Source organism: Rhipicephalus microplus, chromosome 1 (assembly GCF_043290135.1).
Source record: "Rhipicephalus microplus isolate Deutch F79 chromosome 1, USDA_Rmic, whole genome shotgun sequence".
NCBI lineage: Eukaryota > Metazoa > Arthropoda > Arachnida > Ixodida > Ixodidae > Rhipicephalus > Rhipicephalus microplus.
The window spans coordinates 62489291-62509802 of NC_134700.1; the positions used below are offsets into that span (position 1 = coordinate 62489291).

Below are 20512 nucleotides of genomic sequence, written 5' to 3' on the forward strand. Positions count from 1 at the left end.
AAGAATTATAGGCCGATCAGCTTGCTCTCTGTAGTATACAAGCTATTTACAAAGGTAATTGCTAACAGAGTAAAGAAAACATAAGAATTCAATCAACCAAACGAGCAAGCAGGATTTCGAACAGGCTACTCAACAATTGACCACATTCATACTATCAATCAGGTAATAGAGAAATGCTCAGAGTATAACCAACCACTATACATAGCTTTAATAGATTACGAGAAGGCGTTTGATTCAGTAGAAATATCAGCCGTCATGCAAACACTGCGGAATCAGGGCGTAGATGAAGTATATATAAACATTCTGGAAGAAATCTACAGGGGATCAACTGCTACCATAGTGCTTCATAAAGAAAGCAACAGAATACCAATCTAGAAGGGTGTAAGGCAGGAGGACACAATTTCCCCAATGCTATTTACCGCGTGCTTACAGGAGGTTTTCAGAAGCCTAGAATGGGAACAGTTAGGGATAAGAGTCAATGGAGAATATCTTAGTAACCTGCGCTTCGCCGATGACATTGCATTGCTGAGTAACTCGGGGGACGAATTGCAACTCATGATTACGGAGTTAGACAAGGAGAGCAGAAAGGTGGGTCTTAAAATTAATCTGCAGAAAACGAAAATAATGTACAACAACCTCGGCAAGGAGCAGCGCTTCGAGATAGGTAATAGTGCACTTGAAGTTGTAAAAGACTATGTCTACTTTGGGCAGGTAATAACCGCAGAGCCGAACCACGAGATTGAAGTAACTAGAAGAATAAGAATGGGGTGGAGCACATTCGGCAAGCACTCTCAAATTATGACAGGTAGATTGCCACTATCCCTCAAGAGTAAGGTATATAACAGCTGTATCTTGCCGGTACTTAGCTACGGAGCAGAAACCTGGAGACTTACAAAGAGGGTTCAGCTTAAATTGAGGACGACGCAGCGAGCAATGGAAAGAAAAATGGTAGGTGTAACCTTAGAGACAAGAAGAGAGCAGAGTGGATTAGGGAACAAACGGGGGTTAAGGATATCATAGCTGAAATTAAGAATAAGAAATGGACATGGGCAGGGCATGTAGCGCGCAGACAGGATAACCGCTGGTCATTAAGGGTAACTGACTGGATTTTCAGAGAAGAGAAGCGGGTTAGGGGGAGACAGAAGGTTAGGTGGGCAGATGAGATTAAGAAGTTTGCGGGTATAAATTGGCAGCAGCAAGCACAGGACCGGGTTAACTGGCGGAACATGGGAGAGGCCTTTGTCCTGCAGTGGACGTAGTCAGGCTGATGATGATGATGATGATGACACTCAAGCAGCTATTTGCCTTTTTTCTTCCTGTAGACGTTATTTAAATGAGATAGGAAATCTGATTATTGACAAGCTGAGATGTGTGTCCTTGAGCGCGAACAATGCATGTACAATGCTGTGCATAAACCTGGCGAGAAGTGTATGGTTTTCATGAATAAAATTTTAAGTTCATAATGATAATAAAGCATTGTTACATAATTGCGCTTTTAATAAGATGGCTAAAGGGGTCATGAAACGATCGCTCTAAAACGACAATGTGAAACCACCGACATCAACACGCACTGACTAGGTGACGTCAGCATAAGTAGTGCTTTGCCTATCGAAGAATGCAAAACTCTTCGGTACTTGTGAGTGCATGCAATTCTGACACCTATCCACGTTCTTAACATAGGCAATAGGCGCCAACTTGAACTCTGTAGCTGACGTCATATTCAGCAGCATTCTTGTGGGATGCTAATTGCGTATGGTAGACGCCAATTAGCGCCTCCTGCACGCACTCACAGATGCCGCAGAGTTCTACGTTCCTCGATAGGCAAAGCGTCTATGCAGGTTCACTCGGGCTGATGATATAGTTAGAGCGTGTGGCTACTGATTGTGCCGCATTCTCGTTGTAAAGTGACCTTTTCACAACCTCTTTAAAGAGTAAACCAAATACTACATATCAAGCTAATCTTACGATGCACACAAAACTGGCACTTTTAGTTTTCACTTCACAACTATGGGATGGTGTAACGTTTTCCTTGCATCTTTGCAAAGAAACTGTTTAAAAAGAAAGTTCATGCAGCGAAATATTAAGTTATTCAGCTAACATGACCGAAAATATAAAAATGACATTTTAAAAACAAATTTCCACTTGGCCGCATACCTCAATAAGAAAAAAAATCACTAACGGCTATTGAAATAGAAAAAACTAGCCCACATACTCCATTGCTAACTAAATGAGCTTCACTTTTAGTTCTGGCTGTCGCTGTTCTGGTACCGTCTTCATTTATTTAGCAAGGCACAACCCAAAATGTTCATGTTCGTTTCTTGGGTCTGTTATTTTTTTTTTGATCACACAAGTCTTGCACATTCTGAGTAATGCTATCTAGCTCTTCTTCATTCTTTTTTTTCCGACTTTTTCGCAGGGTTGGTGTTGATCCGGCGCTTCCATCAGCGACGGCAGGCTCTGGAGCACTCGTCTCTTGGGGGCAAGGGCAAACAATCACCGGAGGCCCAGGGGCATGATCACCTGAATGTGCATATGCTTCTTACAGGTCTAAACACTGGTCTTCAAACTGAACCATGTCCTGCAGAAGCTCCTGCACATTCATACCTATGCTGGTAGCAGGGCTATCATGCCTCAGTGGTTGCCTGGCGCATTCAAAACCACAACTTTTCCTAACTACTCCTTTAAAAAAACAAGTTAAGACTGGAACAATCTTCCCGGAGATATCGTAAACTTGAGTGACAACAGCGGTTTCTCATCGTTGTGACATCGTGGCATGCCTATTCACTTTTAGTATCTGTTTGCCATATGTCATATTGTACTAAAATATTTTTTCATTGCATGCTGTATTATATATGTCGGTTTATTTTCTAGATTGTTTAAAGCGTCACTATTCACAGAAATGTTAGTAACCACATTAGGTTTTGTGTGTAATCCCCCCTGCAGTATTGCTATTATGGCGTTGCAAGAACTCTGTAAATAAATAAAAATAAAATATAATGTCACCTCTTTCTTCACTGCATTAGAATTAAGGAAGAACCTGTGATTCTCCATAAGCACATCGCTTGGTACTTCACACTTTGCCACACTAAAATACTTTGCTAAATCTGGTTTTGCATGTTATCCGGGCCATATACAAAGGGCCCATGTTCTTATTTACTTGCACTTGAAATAAACTTTGGTAATGAGGCAATCTAAGGTCAAAATGTAAACATAACTAAAAGCACAATAATGTACTTACATTTTATTTATGTAGTCTAGAATTTTATGGCGCAAGCCACATACAAAAAGAAAACCAAAAAGCTAACTGTGCTGGCAATACAGCTTGAAATTGCACAGCTAATGATTGATGAGGTGATCACAATTCATTTTATATCAAGCCCTGGCAAAGTTCATTGTCTTGGCAAAAAGACGGACAGGAATTATTAGTGACAAAACAGAAAAAGCAATAGGAACAACATTTTATATCAAGCCCTGGCAAAGTTCATTGTCTTGGCAAAAAGACGGACAGGAATTATTAGTGTCAAAACAGAAAAAGCAATAGGAACAACATTTTCATAAATTAAATATATAGCGAACCATCTTAGCCATACCAGAAGCTTGGCTAACTGACCAAGCAGTAATAGATGTTTTGCAACAGTGGCCGTGTCCTTTAGCGTAAAGCCAACGGTGGGCAGGCAACATTGATGCAGTAAACTACACCAACTCTGCTACTACAGCACATCTGATTCACCAATAACGGCCACAGATGCTAGCAGAGAAGCGTACATACCTTATAGCAAGGATGCCAACAGTACATATAAGATGGATTCCTAGAGTCATTTTAGTGCTTTCACTGGAACATTCAGTCAATTTTAAGGTAAAGAAAAATGTAAGTATTGTTTATTCGTCGACGAAATATTGATGAATTCTGACCATACATGTGGTGTTGGGATAGTGCAAATGTTTGCTGCAACGTTAAACATAAAGACACAGCGCAACTATGCAGTCTACTCACAGCCAATATATTTGCTCATTATCTCGATGAACACAAATATATATATATATATATATATATATATATATGAGATATAACAGACAGTAATGCCAAGGAATGTACAGGGGAAGTTATTAAAATCAATGGAATATAAATAAGAAGAAAGAAAAGTGGATGAAAAAATTACCAACTGTGAGCAGGAATCGAACCTACGACCTTCGAATTACGCGTTCGATGCTCTAACCACTGAGCTATCACAGCGGCCCTCCCTCCATCCACTTTTTTGGGTTTATCTGTGAATTTAGAAGTAGGAGCGACAGTCAGCACCATCTATAAGCCAAACAACGAGTGTGAAAACACTCTTGTGCGCATGTTTGGCGTCACGTAGCACGTGAACTTAATATGAGCGGGCAGCTGATTAATTGTCCCTCTTATACAACCTAAACACACCAAGTCTGCCAGTACGAGACCCTCGTTCAATGAAATAAGGGAAAGAAGCGTATACCTAAGGGCTCGTTTTTCCGTGTTTTTAACACAATATTAATGAGATATAACAGACAGTAATGCCAAGGAATGTACAGGGGAAGTTATTAAAATCAATGGAATATAAATAAGAAGAAAGAAAAGTGGATGAAAAAATTACCAACTGTGAGCAGGAATCGAACCTACGACCTTCGAATTACGCGTTCGATGCTTCGAAGGTTGTAGGTTCGATTCCTGCTCACAGTTGGTAATTTTTTCATCCACTTTTCTTTCTTCTTATTTATATTCCATTATTTTAATAACTTCCCCTGTACATTCCTTGGCATTACTGTCTGTTATATCTCATTAATATTGTGTTAAAAACACGGAAAAACGAGCCCTTAGGTATACGCTTCTTTCCCTTATTTCATTGAACGAGGGTCTCGTACTGGCAGACTTGGTGTGTTTAGGTTGTATAAGAGGGACAATTAATCAGCTGCCCGCTCATATTAAGTTCACGTGCTACGTGACGCCAAACATGCGCACAAGAGTGTTTTCACACTCGTTGTTTGGCCTATAGATGGTGCTGACTGTCGCTCCTACTTCTAAATTCACAGATAAACCCAAAGAAGTGGATGGAGGGAGGGCCGCTGTGATAGCTCAGTGGTTAGAGCATCGAACGCGTAATTCGAAGGTCGTAGGTTCGATTCCTGCTCACAGTTGGTAATTTTTTCATCCACTTTTCTTTCTTCTTATTTATATTCCATTGATTTTAATAACTTCCCCTGTACATTCCTTGGCATTACTGTCTGTTATATCTCATTAATATTGTGTTAAAAACACGGAAAAACGAGCCCTTAGGTATACGCTTCTTTCCCTTATATATATATATATATATATATATATATATATATATATATATAATCTGTAAAGTGTCCAATTTTATATAAAGCGGCACGTGAGCATGGGGCCTGCTAACTTAGGTGGCTGCTAGCAGCATGTTCGAATGAGAGCGGGAGTTACCACAGCCTCTTTTTGTGTCCTCTAGTGGCGAGCAAAACAACCAGTCATAGGTGATAGAAAACTGTTGGCAAACTTGAACCATCCCCCTTTTTAAGGCATAAAAGGTCAGGCCTGCCCTCTTGTTGGTTTGATTTCTGCTGGAACCCTGATATTTTTGCATTCGCCTCAATCCTGCCATTGTCAGTTTTCATTACCACTCTCACATTCCAAGAACCAATGTCTTCTTGCCATTCCTGGGTAAATATAAACCATCAATGACCTGTGGAGCATATCGTGGCTCATGGTATACAATTATATGTCATACAACTCTGGAGAAAAGGTTTTGACAGCAAATTCAACGAGGTTTTCATGTTCACCATGGCATGACCAGATCAAAAAAAATTACAGCTCACTCGAACTCACTCAAGAAATACATTTCGCTATGAGGACTCACTCCGACTCAGACTCGCCAAAATGAACCATAGTGCTCAGTCTCACTGTACTTTTTCAGAACCGAACTGAACTACGGACCCAAACTCACCAACATTGCTACTCAGCCAGACACACAGTTTTGCCCGATTCTGGGTTGATTCAAGAGTCCAATAGTGCAAAATTACATTTTTCAATCTTAGTGTTAAAGCTCCTTAACGCAAGTAACTCACATAATCGGTTTTTTAAAATATGCCTTTAATGATTCAATTCGATGAGGTGATTTTTATGAAATATGCGACTCTAACGGAATATCTTGAGGAAACAGCTACCCTGAAAAAATTGGTGGGGGAAGGTCGTGGCGCCCTTGCACCCTAATTCACTCTTTGAATCAAAAAATATTGGTCAGCGCATTGTTGAGGTATCTGTGAAAAGACTTAGCACAAAGTAAAGTTCATGTAACACTTATGGTCAAACACATTAAGGTGAAAATGATTTGATGATGCTGTCAACCGATGAAAAAAATGTAAGTGTTCTCTGAAGTAGCAAAAAATAATTTTGGGGGTGGAACGTTGTGGGGTCCTAAAATTGGCGAGCGAGCGCCAGCCATGCTCTTCGAGTGGACGGACGCAGCAGACGCGGTCGGTACAAACCAAAGGACCTACATACATTTATTTATTTAATTTCAGAACGACGATATCATCCGCCGAATGATACATAACTCGTTATGTATTACGCTAGGACAGCAATACACAAAATTACCGTACACTTAAACAACATAACACAAGAGCACACAAAAGGCGGCGTCACCAACGCTTCACTCACCACGTGGGCCTACCGTAGGTGTCCTGCGGTGCCGTCCACGGCAGACCCACAGCGAGAGACAACCGTTCGCGGCAGCCACCACGTGCAAAAGAGCCTCGCTCAACTCTCGCCTGCCCCCAAGGCCTGCTTTCCGCCAGGGGTCCCTGCCGGCGCTACCACTCTACCAACAGTGGTACGGATGGATGGATGGATGGAGGGATATGGCTGTAACCTTTAGATCGGGCGGTGGCTAGCGCCACCAAGCCGTAATGCTTATTGATCTAAAAGCTATATTTATTTTTTTTCCTTAAATAGTGAGGTTGAGGATTCGTACTTTGCAGTAAAGGGTTTGATTTTCACTCGTGCCTTGACTTTAGCCACCAATCAGATAACCTCCTTCGAGTTAATTCTACCCGCTTAAAGTCTATTTTGCCCTCCCTATCCCTAAACCCTAGTGCTTTGAAAAACTCTGCGCCATCAACCTGAACTTTACGGTGAAGCCCTTTACAGAACATTATCAAGTGTTCGGCAGTTTCCTCCTCCTTTCCACATGCACTGCATACTATGTCTACCCCTTTGTATTTGGCCCGATATGTCTTGGTTCGCAATACTCCCGTCCTGGCCTCAAACAGTAGAGAACTACCCTGAGTATTATCATAAATTCTTTCCTTTGCATTTTCTGCTTAAAAGTTCGATAGATCTCTAGTGCAGTCTTCTTAATCATGCCGATTCTCCACATATTGGTGTCAGCTTCCTTCACCTTCTTCTTAACCGGTAATTCTTTTTGGTTTGGCCCCTGCTGTTTTCCAAGTATTTACCTGTCAATTTTCTGGTTCGCTTCCTCCATTTTGTATCGACATTCTTCATGTACAAGTAGCTGAATATCTTCCTAGCCCAACACTTTTCCCCCATTTCTCTCAATCGCTTCTCAAATTTTGTCTTGCTGCTAGCTTCCCTGCCCTCAAATGATGTCCATCCCATATCACCTTGTACTCCCTGATTTGGTGTATTCCCGTGAGCTCCTAAGGCAAGCCTAACTATTCCACATTGCTTAATTTTTAATCTTGCTTGAACTTCTGATCTCGTGCACAAGACCGCATTCCCGACCGTCAGGCAGGAACCATGACCCCTTTCTATATTCTTCTCACAACATCATACCTATTGTAATTCCACAGTGCCCTGTTTTTCATTACCGCTGCGTTCCTGTTACTTTTAGTCGACACGTATATTTCGTGTTCTCTTAGGTACTCGGCCTCATTGATTATCCATACGCCCAGATATTTGTATTTATCTGTTATCTCTAGCGTGACCTCCTGTATTCTAAGCTTACTACCTTCATTGTCATTAAAAATCATGACTGCTGATTTTTCCTTACTGAATCTGAAATGTAACCTATCTCCCACATTACCGCAGATGTCCACCAATCACTGCAAATCTTCCTTGTTGTCGGCCATTAGAACTATATCATCTGCGTACGTCAGTGCTGGTAAAGCCTGTTGAATAACTTTTTATTGTTTGACGAAAGAGAGGCTGCAGCCCAGTCCACTTCCCTCTAATTTGACCTCTAATTCTTGTAGGTACATCATGAATAAAAAGGGTGACAGGGGGCAACCCTGCCTAAGCCCCCTATTACCTCTGCAGGCTTGGATACCTGTTTTTCCCACTTTATAATTACCTTGTTATCTTTATAGATATCCTTTAGGAGACTAGGGACTACATTTTCCACGCCTAGTGTGTCCAGTATTCCCCACAATTCTTCTTGAACCACGCTATCGTACGCTCCCTTGATATCCAAAAATGCTAGCCACAGGGGCCTGTATTCCTTTTCTGCTATTTCGATGCACTGCGTCAGTGAGAACAGATTGTCTTCCAACCTCCTGTGCTTCCGAACCCCATTCTGCAGTTTCCCAGCACCCCCTCATCCTCTATCCATGCCTGCAGTCTTTCCTTTATAATCTGCATCGTTAAACTCTAGACCACTGCTGTCACTGTTATAGGACGGTAGTTATTTATGTCAGATTTGTCCCCCTTTCCTTTATAGATCATGCTCATCCTGCTAAGTTTCCATCCACCGGGAACTTCTTCATCGATTATTATTTTGCTCACTGCCTCTCTCAAAGCCTGCTTAGACTTCGGACCTAATGTCTTTATCAGCAAAATTGGAATGCCATCTGGGCCTGTTGATGTACTACTAGGAACCCTTTTCTCAGCCCTTTCCCACTCTTGTTGTGAAAATGGAACCATTGCGCCAATTGATTCATCCTTGCCTGTTGTGGTGCATAAAGCACTTTGTTGAAATTTTTCTGTAACTCTTGTTCTTATATATTCAATAGCTTTGTCCCCTTTTAGCCTAGCATCTTGAGCTTTAGTCATAAACCTCCGCTTTAGATTCGTGTCACTTCTTAGGGAGTTTAGATGGTTCCAAAATTTCGCAGCGACCTTTCTATCTTTTTTATGTACTTCTGCCAGCCACTGGGCTCTCTTTCTTCTAATCTTTTCATTGATCAGAAGGGATGCATCCCTTCTACAGCTTAGAAAGATTTCCCCTTTTCTTTCAACATCATCTGTCGGTTCACCCCGCTGCTTAGCATGTCTGTGTTCCCTAGAGGCTTCCTGTCGTATTGCTGTGGCTCTCTTAACTTCCCGATCCCACGAACTTTTGGGTTTCTGTCTTCTTTTCCAGGGTGACTTGTCACGTGCCCTAGCAAGCTCTAGCTCAAACAGTTTAATTAGATTCATGTATGTCCACACTGTTTTATTATCCTCCGTGATTACTTTCTCAATTTGTTTGGTGGCTATTTCAATTTGCCTTTCCGAATAAAAATTTTCCTGTAGTTGCTCATCTTGTCTCCTTCAAGCTTTCACTGCTCTTCCGAAACTTAGCTTGATACGTTTGTGATCACTACCCAGACTTCTGGAGCCACCTTCATCTATGTGCATTCTCCTGAGCTTATCATACATCCTATGTGACATCAGTGCGTAATCTATCGTCGACGGCAGCCTTCCTACATCCCATGTTGTTTGCCCTTCACACTTCTCGGTACTGTTGTAAATGATCAAATCAAGCTTTTCACACATATCCATGATCATTTTGCCTTGTGGGTCGGTATACCCATCTATATCTTCTATGTGTGCATTCATATCTCCTAGTATAATTATCTCGCACTCTCCTCCTAACTCCTGAATTTCCTTTGATATACACTTTACCATTGCCTGGTTTTCCTTTTTGGTCTTTGCCCCCGTCCACAAGTACTCGAAATCATAGAGTGCCATTAGCCCTGCCACTTTCCCTTTTAGCCATAAATGTTCCTTGCACTCCTGCTTCACCCTTTGCCAGTCTGTTTTCTATGAATGAATGCCCCAATATCATCCCCCTTTCTGCTGACTTCTGTTCGATTACAATATTCCCACGCGTAGTCTGCATTGTTAGGAGGTTGTTCCAGGTCCCTGAGTACTCAACGCGAAGACAACGCCATCTATCGTTCGGTGGTTGTCACCCCCGAAATGCGGCCATGGGGCAAGACACATACGCGACAAGGCGCAGACAACTTTACAGGGGGGTGTCAGCACCCCTCCATTTCTCCAACCGTAATCAAACCATATCCCAAAATCAAAAATTAGCTACACAAGCTTTGACAAAAAATGACATCACATGACCATAATGTCCTTGCACCACGACACCGCCGCTGGTCAACATTGCTGCACTGTCCGACTCGACTTCACCTCAGTACCGGCCTCGCAACAGCAACGTTGCCGTCGGCGCGACGATTCGCGCTAGCGCTAACACGTCTTCCAGTTGCGACCAGTACTCACGAAGGCACTGGACTGCAGGCAGTTGCGCAGATCCCGGGAATCTGCATCGCCTGACCTCACGACCGCATTCCTGGCCAGCGACGCTGACGATGTGCAGAAGACAGCCGGCCGTGGATGACATCCCTCCCGCTAAATACACCAAAAAACTCAAAAGAACAATGGAGCAGGGCCTGGGAAGGGAGCTTCGGGGTTTTCGCCCACGTGGTACGATGGTCAGTACAGCTACCTAATACATCGGTGGCGGCCGAGACGCCCATCAAAAAGTAAAACAAAAATCACTTTTCCTAACGCGTGCTTCGCAAGATGAAAAAAAAAGTGAGGGAAGCAGAGCGCAACACCTCAACGCCACGATCTACCTAGTTGTGCCACGTGCGACAGACGGCTGCGCTGAGCCTTAGGCCTGATGAGTCGCTCAACAACAACCGGCATCCACCCAGCACCCAACCTAGGTGCAGAAGAGGCAGCCGCGAGGAGACATCCACTCTGTGAGGTGGCCCTATCACTCGTCGCACACAGCAGCTTACCGAGCGATCGGCGTCCACCACCCCGGGTGGTGTCACGACGCCCCGGCGTCGAGCCACAATACAAGTCAGCAACGACGCCTGGCTCCCTGAGCCCAAAGAGATAGAAGAAGCTATTTACAAAAAAATCGGACCACCCACGGGGCTTCCGTACTCACGCGCTTCGGGCCTGGCAGACAAACCACGTGCTCTAGGCCTTGCTCACCCCAGGATGCAGACCGCATTGCTCTCGTCCTAATTCAACAACGTTTTTGAAAACTAACAACAACAAAAAGAACAACACTTGCGAGCGAAAAAAAATAAAAACTCAATTTGCTGACAAATTCAAACACGTCACAAAACCAATCTCCTCGCTTCTCAACAGAGCACACCGCCGACGCTAGTAAAGAAGTCCCCCTAGGCCTACTACTGTGCTCACAAAAGCTTGTACCGAACCGCAAAACTGTCGTCCGATACTCCAAGAGCCCCACGATGGGCGCCAGTATGGGGTCTCGTTGAAGCGAGCGCCTCGCCATGCTCTTAGTGTGAACGGACACAGCAGACGCGGTCGGTACAAACCAATAGACATACATACAGTTGTTTACTTAATTTCAGAATGACGACATCGTCCGCTGAATGATACATAACTCGTTATGTAATACGCTAGGACATCATTACACAAAGTTTCCGTACACCTAAACAACATAACACAAGAGCACACAAAAGGCGGCGTCGCCAACGCTCCACTCACCACGTGGGCCTACCGCAGGTGGCCCGCGGTGCCGTCCACGGCAGACCCACAACGAGAGACAACCGTTCGCGGCAGCCGCCACGCGCAGAAGAGCCGCGCTCAACTCTCGCCCGCCACCAAGGCCTGCCTTCCGCCAGGGGTCCCCGCCGGCGCTACCACTCTACCAACAGTGGTACTTAACTAGGGTGACTATACTCAACGCGAACACAACGCCATCTATCGTTCGGCGGTTGTCACCCCCGAAATGCGGCCTTGGGGCGAGACACTTGCGCCACACGGCGCAGACAACTTCACATGGGGGGATGTTAGCACCCCCACAACATTTCTAAATCACCATGTCATTATGAGAGACGCCGTAGTGAAGGGTTTTGGAAATTTCGACCACCTGTGGTTCTTTATAATTTTCACTTACATCTAAGTACAAAGGCCTTAAGCATTTTCACCCCCATTTAAAATGCCGCTGCAGTGAATGAGATTTTATCCCACAACCTGTGGGTCAGCAGTTGAGCATCTTAACCACAAGACCGCCGTGGTGGATGAAATAGCGAAAAAAGAGAACATGTAGGATGCAAAGAGGGCTTTCTGAATATGCACAAAAATTAACATTTGTTTTCCCACTTGACAACACTGCTAAACAATGGGAAAATACACACAATTGTGTCAGGAAAACGTTTTTTTTTCAAGGTCTTTATTGTGGTTGGCATTAATGTTAGTATTCTCAGTAAACTACTATAGCTGTTAAAACGGATAATTTTTCATATCACTGCACACTGCTGCCTTAGCCACATGTAACAGCAATCAACGCTTGAACTTCCTAAATGCTGTACACTGCATTCACTATATGCATACTTGAAAATAATAGAATTTCTAGTGTCACATAATTTCTGTTTGAAAAGATGACATTTAGCAATGCTCAAGACAACGATTAATAAAATGACTTACGCCCTTGTTTTCATGTTATCTTTCAAAAAGTATAGAAGCTGGAAATATGGGATGTGATGGTGATAGACCCCACATCGTCCAGGCCGGCACCGCTCTTCTTTGCTTTTTTATTTGCTACGAATAGCCGCCGGAACTTGTCGCATAGTGACTTCCAGCACTTCTGTACAAGCTCGGCGGCGTCTGCGCAATGGGAAATACTAAGATTGAAGCGCTGGTGCATATCACACGAACGACCAAGTGCTAACTTGCCATCAATATTTACATTCGGTAATACAGCTGCATCTACCTCCCGCCCCATCGTGGCCTTCACAATCTTGTTCTTGTGCTGCCTGTGGCTTGCAATCCATAATGCTGGTCTATGCTGCAGTGCAGCGATGAGAATCTCGTTGTCATTGAGGACACCGCCCATTGCTTGCTCCTCATAAGGCATGGCTGAACACAAAGCACCGCGCTTGTGCAGCACATGTTCCGGAAGTGAGACCATGAGTGTCGTACTCATCCGGTGCGACCATAGTTGCTCGTTGATTTTCAAGGCCGAAAATTGCCAAGCCTGCCTACTGCATCGACTGCTAGTGGATGAAGTTTTGCACCAACACATAAAATCGGCTCGCAATTTTCACAGTACAACAGTTTCACCTCTGCACGACGAGGCCATATCACGGATCACACAGTTGCATTCGTCGTCTGCTTCTCGTTAACACGCACACCGGTGCTACAGTACAATTCATTCACGTAAACATGCGCATCGAAGCTTCAATGGAATTCGCCGCGTAAACACTCACCACGGAGCTACAGCTGAAATCGTTGATGTAAACACACACGCCGGATTAATTCGCTCCTGTCAGTGACACCATGTACTACAGCTCAACGAAGTTGGTACGCCGATGTAAATGATGGTCACTTGTCACTAGCTTGGCATCACACGGTATGCTGCAAAGACATCAGACAAGCCTCAAGCACTCTTTCTATGTATTATTTTCTTTTCCTTCTTTAGCTAGCTGAGACGTAAACAACTTAACTTTTGTTGTCGGAGTTTGTCACGTCAGCTTCCACCCGGGAATGCAAATGAAGCACACATCATTTTCAGCATCTGGCATGTGTCGATCACCCTGGCTTCTATCATAGGAAGCATGTTACCATCACAGCCCACTGACTTCGAGCAAAACTAATGGAAATGAAAGCACATGCGTAGTTCAATCGCCGATATGATGTTTTTACTCGGCCAACGACCACACTGAAACTGGCAGGGACTCGCAGGGAAGCCGGCAGGCATTCGCTGGATTTGTCGGCGTCACTCGCACTCGGCAAAAAAATGAGTCACGTTGGTACACTCGCAGATATTCGTCGTGCCATTCTACATTACGAAGCGGTTACAGGAACGTTTGGAGTATTTTCCGTGCTTGAGCCCAACACTCGGCTGTGCCTTCGAAGCGGCGGCCATTAGGCACAGAACTCGGAAGCATCACGGCCTCTGGTTGGTTGGCGCCGCTGTACGCGTGGTGACGTAGTGTACGCGAGGCAAAAATATCAAGCCCGGCTTGATCCCTCGCGCCTCCTCGCGTATGCCCCTCCGACGCCGATGGCGAGAGGCGCATTTGACGCTTTTGACGCGTAGACGCGAGCACATGCGTGCCAGTGGTTGGCACTTAAGGCACTGGGTAAGGCGCTGTGGGCTTTCTCTCTTAAACTCTCTCAGCGATCACGTGATGGCACCGGAGAACGAGATTCTGCAGATGCGCGATGAACCAACGTATTGTACCCTATTCAGAACGCGTTGACACGCGCTAGCACGCTCAGGCCTGCGTAAGTGGCTGTGTTATTTGGCGTATGCATGTGGGAGTTAGTGGCCAGATACTGCACCAGGGTGGCCAATCCTTCTCTGGTGAGGGAGTGCGTTCCCGGCGGTGGTTACCGGTGAGGCCGCACCCCAGGCCTCGTAATGCAGTTCCATCACCACGCGGATTTTTTTTTATGCGGTTGGGAACTGCGCGGCACCGGGATTTGAACCATGGGCCTTTTGCATGCGAGGCGGATGCTCTAACCACTACGCCATCGCTGCATGTCATTGCATTGCTGAGTAACTCAGGGGACGAACTGCAACTCATGATTACGGAGTTAGACAAGGAGAGCAGAAAGGTAGGTCTTAAAATGAATCTGCAGAAAACGAAAGTAATGTACAACAACCTCGGAAAAGAGCAGCGCTTCGAGATTGGTAATAGTGCACTTCAAGTTGTAAAAGACTATGTCTACTCAGGGCAGGCAATAACCGCGGAGCCGAACCACGAGATTGAAGTAACTAGAAGAATAAGAATGGGATGGAGCACACTTGGCAAGCACTCTCAAATTAAGACAGGTAAATTGCCACTGTCCCTCAAGAGAAAGGTATATAACAGCTGTATCTTGCCGGCGCTTAGCTACGGAGCAGAAACCTGGAGACTTACAAAGAGAGTTCAGCTTAAATTGAGGACGACGCAGTGAGCAATAGAAAGAAAAATGGTAGGTGTAACCTTAAGAGACAAGAAGAGAGCAGAGTGGATTAGGGAACAAACGGGGGTTAAGGATATCATAGCTGAAATCAAGAAGAAGAAATGGACATGGGCTGGGCATGTAGCGCGTAGACAGGATAACCGCTGGTCGTTAAGGGTAACTAACTGGATTCCCAGAGAAGGAAAGCGGGTTAGGGGGGGACAGAAGATTAGGTGGGCAGATGAGATTAAGAAGTTTGCGGGTATAAATTGGCAGCAGCAAGCACAGGACCGGGTTAACTGGCAAAACATGGGAGAGGCCTTTGTCCTGCAGTGGACGTAGTCAGGCTGCTGCTGCTGATGATGATGATGATGATGATGATGATAATGATGTGGCTGTGTAAGGGGCTGTGTAAGCAGCTGTGTATTAGGCTGTGGCATCTCCCCCTTACACTCTTTCAGCAACCACGTTGTGGCGTCGGGGAACGAGATTAAGCAGACGCGCGATGAACTCACTTCCTCCGGCGTCGCGTGGCGATGAACCCGCGTGGCATGCTCCTACAAGATTCCCGGAGGAGTAACCGCAACAGAAACTACGGTGAATTCATGGTGTGCTCCTCTTGCAAGGACGCCTTAACATCGGTCAAGGTGCCCTTGAGGACCGCAAATTTAAGTCGACACACGCGCTGCTTCACATGCTGCTCAAGTTTCTCTTTAGTGGGAAATATTTTTGTTTTAATTGAGCCCGTCGAATGATCCTTCTGCGCCTCCTGGCACGCGTTGGCATCTGACGCCAAGTGTGTCCCATGCTGTTTTTTTCTACATCAGTGGAACAGAACGAGGTCACTCTTGCGTGCGCGTCTCAAGGGCAGTATTCAATTTAAAAAAAAATATGTAAAAGCGCTGGTTATAGAAAATAGGATCAAGCTGTTCAAGACCTGCGTACCGCGAGCCAAAGATGGCGCATAGGAACAGCTCATCGTTGTAGTACTGGCCCAAGCATGGAGCGTGGCTATGTTCGCAAGCGCAGTGGGCTCCAAAGCGAAGGGCAGCTGCTTCGAAGTACCGATACGTTGCCATAGATAAAATTGTTCTAGTTATTGGTTTCCTTGATGCTTTTATTGCATAAATACATATTATAATGAAGAACACTAGTGCTACTCAGAAAGGCAGAGGGTATCACTCAGTCTGTGAAGAAGACTACGTTTGGTTGGCTTGGTGCACTGGCTAGTTCCGCCATTACCACTTGACTTGTCCTGACGGCTCTTTTTTATATAGAAGACTGCTGCCCTTAAATGCCTCATTTTTATTGGTGGAGGTGCGGGGTAACGCATAATCCTGAAATTGCGAAATCTAACATTGCCTCAAGTTGCTACTATGCCCACGGACGACGATCAGCAGGCGGCCGTCTCGGCTCCTCCTACTGCCACTCCTGACTGTCTCGGCTCCTTTCGGCAACGCGATGCACCTACCTTCAGTGGAACCGATGGCAAGGACGTGGAAGACTGATTCGACAAATACGACTGGGTGAGAAAGCACTAGTGGAACAATACGCACAAGCTTACCGTCGTCCAATTTTAATTAACCGACTTCATCAGTATGAGGAGCCGTAATCACGAGAGGGACCTTTTTACCTCGTCGGCCTTCCGAACGTCGTTTGCAGACTTGTTTGGCCGTCCAGCGCTTCGCAAACTACGGGTCGAACAGCGCTTGCGTACTAGGGCTCAGTAAAATGGTGAAAATTACACCGGTTAACTGGAAGATGTGGTCGACCTTTGGCGGCGTGTCAACTCGGCCGTGACAGAAGCCGAGAAGATCAAACACATCTTGAAAGGCGTGACTGACGACGCCTTTCAGCTGCTTGTCGCCAAGAACCTACAAACGGTAGCAGAAGTGATCCAACTTTGCCTGACCTATGACGAGCTCTGGAAACAGCGTGACACCACTCATCGTGCCAGCGTGCCATGAGCAACAATCTCCGCTTTAACGTCGCTTGTATTGCTGTAAACCACACGAGTTTCATTCTCGAGATCAATCAATCAGTACGAGAACAGGTCGCACACTAGTAGTCCCTCGTGCCTTATACCCTCGAAGGTGCCCCATCTCCTTAGCACCATCAATACAGCAAGTTGTCCAGGAGCGAGTGTTCGAGGTGCTACCAACAGCTCACGCACCAGCTGTGGCTGCTCCACTGACCTATGCCGAAGCACTGAACGGAACCCGACATTCACCTATCGCAAACGCCCACGTTTCTTTGTCGCGAACGCCTACGTCCACGTGCCCGCTTGTCGTACCACCTGAGGCTGCTCGTCCTTTCTCCCGACCACCACCACGCTTTCAGAACGCTTCACCGCTTGTCTGTTAATCGATGGCCGACGCTCTGCTTGCCGCTACCAGTGCCAGTGTGTCGCTGTAATCTAACTTTCCTTTTATGTGGCCACAAGTTCAGCCCAAATAAACAGTTTATTATTCGACCTGCAGTTTTTTCCGTACATCCACGTCATGACCCCATGAAAAAGTTTTTAAACCAAGGACCAAGAAAACCTCCTTGTTAATGACAGTGGGCACACAAAATTAGTAAAAAGAGGGATCGCAATGTTGTGCGTGATATCCGGATTGGCAGACACCTGATGTCACACCTGACATCAAAGACCCGATGCTTCAATATATTGCCACGTTCGTTATCGTCTCATTACACTTTACGTATTTCTCAGCGCAAACAACGCCTGCAGTGTTTGAGAGGCTTCAGTACTGTAGTAGATCATTTTGTTAATATTACGCCCACTGCGCGAACATTACTGATTATTCTGCAACCAACGTGGCCGCTAGCAATAACACTACAATATTTGAAGGCCTGTGTATAAATAACTACGCACTTCACCGCTTTTAAGTTGATCAATGGCCGACGCCCTGCTCACTGCTATAGGTGCCAGTGTGTATCGCTGTAATCTTACTTTCTGTTTGTTGGACACAAATTCGGCCCGAATAAACAGTTTCACCTTCGATATATAGTCTGCTCTTTTCGTCCACGTCATGACTCCGTGACAATATATGGGTATGAAAGCACCTTTTGATTGTGAGGAACAAAAAAGGGGACATCTTGCCGATCACTGTAACGAATGTAATTGTACACCACTTTCTGAATATGCCATCTTTATGAAGCTGGCAAACACAAAATCATAAAGAGAAGGAATAGGAACTGCGCACATTAGAAAATCAGGCAACAACTGCGTAAGTGCTCCGTGTTTGTACAAATCTGACAAGGAAAAGGAGTTTTTGTTTAGTGATCTGTGAGTGTGTTTTCGAGAAGTTGATGACATGAAAACGCGTATAAAAGCTGGCTTCGTGATTCAAATAAATTACATTGGAAGTCAGTGCAAGCGTGCGTCATTTGTGCTTCCTTCGTCTTCGTTGTTTAAAGCTGCAAGTACTCAGTAAGACATATACTGACTAGCCCATCAATGGACTCTTTTTGAACAAATTACTTTTTTACACCTAAAGTCGCTGCCAGTCCTCAATCATCGACAGGCTTCTAGAGAGCTGAGAGTTGACTATCGTTTATACGTAAGTAAAAACAAATTTACTAGTATGTCGTGAATTTTTAAGGCACCTGTAAATCTAAACGTAAAAGCCTATCTTGCGTTTCACCCACATCAAAGTGCCGCCACAGTTTTCTGGAATCAACCCCACAACCTCGACTTTATGAACGCTACGCGCAACCACTTACCAACCACAGTGGATAAACGTGCACTTAGTACGTATACGAATGGCCTGCATTAAAGTGCGGCCAAGACAATCCTCAACCACAGAAGCATGCTTACTGTCAGCACTGGGGGCTTGTTTGCCTGATCCGCCACCTGCAAAGGAAAAAAATATTATATATTCACTCCTATTGTCACAACACTTATCAAGTTACTTGTCCCCGCGTTATGTGTAGCTACGCCCATATGGAAATTACATTCATGAATTAGTGGCACGATCAATGAATGATAATGTGTTTTTAGACGATAGTCTTTCTTGCACGGCTGAGCAAAGATAATTCGAAATTGTATCGCGAAACAATACACGATACTAAGGCAAGAAGTACTGATCATACAGATAAAAGATACTACTGCAACTATTGTATGCGATATTATATTTGCCAACTGTATCTTAAGACACTTCAATACATTCCCAAGCTTATTCTTATGGGGCCTCATAAGATAGTAGCGAACGCCTATGCACGAAAAGGTCTGCTTTAAAATGGTGCAAATGGTACCAATTTCTCTTTATTTCTGCCTATATCTCAATAGTTTCGCTCTTCTCGCTCAAAGTAGGTCAATTTACGTCCGTAAAACTTTATTAGCGTTTCTTCTAGCCGCTTAACAGGACATATGTTTATACACTACACTGAGAGCGCTTCCAGCTACAACGCTCGCAGTAGAAAATTTTGACGCATTGTGTATAAGTTTACAGCACATCAAGTTGCAATTATTTTTCATTTCTCCTCATCTGTTTGCGCAAAACGCCCGTTATTTGTATACTTATTGACCTTCGATGAATTTTTTTAACAATAGATCCTGTGCACCCCCGAAAATTCTCGCACTTTTGTGTTGTGACGTTAAAGAAAACGCCCTTCTGGTAGAGAGGAAACGATTTATCGGGGTAACTTGTGCCAAGATAACGAAAAGTACAAAGCGTGCAGTACACTGATAGTGGTATTAGAAGGCGTTGGTCATCAGTAATCTGATCATTGGCAGACCACATCTTATATTTATTCTTCAGTGATAGCACGTTCCAGCGTTATCTATGGTCTTTGCGTAAGCTCCCGAATCAATTACTCACATACTGCACAAAATCCTAATTATATTCCTTAGAATTTTACGAAAGGCATTCCATTCGGTTACGGTAAGCATAATATTCTGTTCAAAAAATTACCGCATTATGGCATTTGAGGTATTGCTCAAGAGTTAGTACGTACCTATTTAACAGACAGGTTACAATATACATGTGTTCACGGGTATAATTCCCAGTTAAAACCAGTAACAATAGGTGTGCCTCAGGGTTCTATACTGGGGCCTCTATTCTTTATTATTTATATAAATGATATCGTTCATGTGCCAGTGGCTTCTTCTACAGTTATGTATGCAGATGATACAAGTTTGTTCTTCTCTGGCAGCTGTCTAAAAGATCTTGAGAAGAAAGCGAATGAATGCCTGGTCTCACTCTCTTACTAGCTAGATTCAAACCAACTACAGTTGAATGTTAGTAAAACTAAATTTAGTTTATTTAGGAGCAAAAACAAGTGTGAAGATTACAGGATTTCTCTCTGGTTTAAAAATAATGAAATCCAACGAGTCTCTTTGTTTAAATTTTAGGTGTACTTTTTAAT

At 44.4% G+C, this 20512-nt stretch overlaps 2 non-coding genes across 2 annotated transcripts; one reads left to right on the forward strand and one right to left on the reverse strand.

Annotated features, from left to right (window-relative positions):
- Positions 1-4161: 4161 nt before the first annotated feature.
- On the reverse strand, positions 4162-4234 carry TRNAT-CGU (transfer RNA threonine (anticodon CGU)). Its single transcript has one exon. It is a non-coding gene; the product is annotated as a tRNA-Thr (tRNA).
- An 850-nt stretch (positions 4235-5084) lies between these two features.
- On the forward strand, positions 5085-5157 carry TRNAT-CGU (transfer RNA threonine (anticodon CGU)). Its single transcript has one exon. It is a non-coding gene; the product is annotated as a tRNA-Thr (tRNA).
- The last annotated feature ends 15355 nt before the right edge of the window (positions 5158-20512 follow it).